Source organism: Penaeus monodon, chromosome 31 (assembly GCF_015228065.2).
Source record: "Penaeus monodon isolate SGIC_2016 chromosome 31, NSTDA_Pmon_1, whole genome shotgun sequence".
NCBI lineage: Eukaryota > Metazoa > Arthropoda > Malacostraca > Decapoda > Penaeidae > Penaeus > Penaeus monodon.
Genome location: NC_051416.1, coordinates 25,479,435 through 25,479,677, shown reverse-complemented (window position 1 = coordinate 25,479,677; position 243 = coordinate 25,479,435).

The window sequence follows — 243 nt, the reverse complement described above, 5'->3', positions numbered from 1 at the left end:
AGTGACGACTACGAACGATGACGTCCTGAGTCTAGGGGACGACCCTCGCGCGGCTGTCCGGAGCTGGCGAGGTCGTCCGGAGGGGAGGCTAGCGACGCGTGAAACGACGACGGGCGTGTATGCGTAGGAAAACGACTTTCTCAGAACCCAATCCCAGTTAATGGTGTCGAAGGAGGAAGACCTCGGTGCTCCTGCATGGCTCCTGTTTCTCCTCCCAGTGATTTCTCGTAAAGGTTTAACACA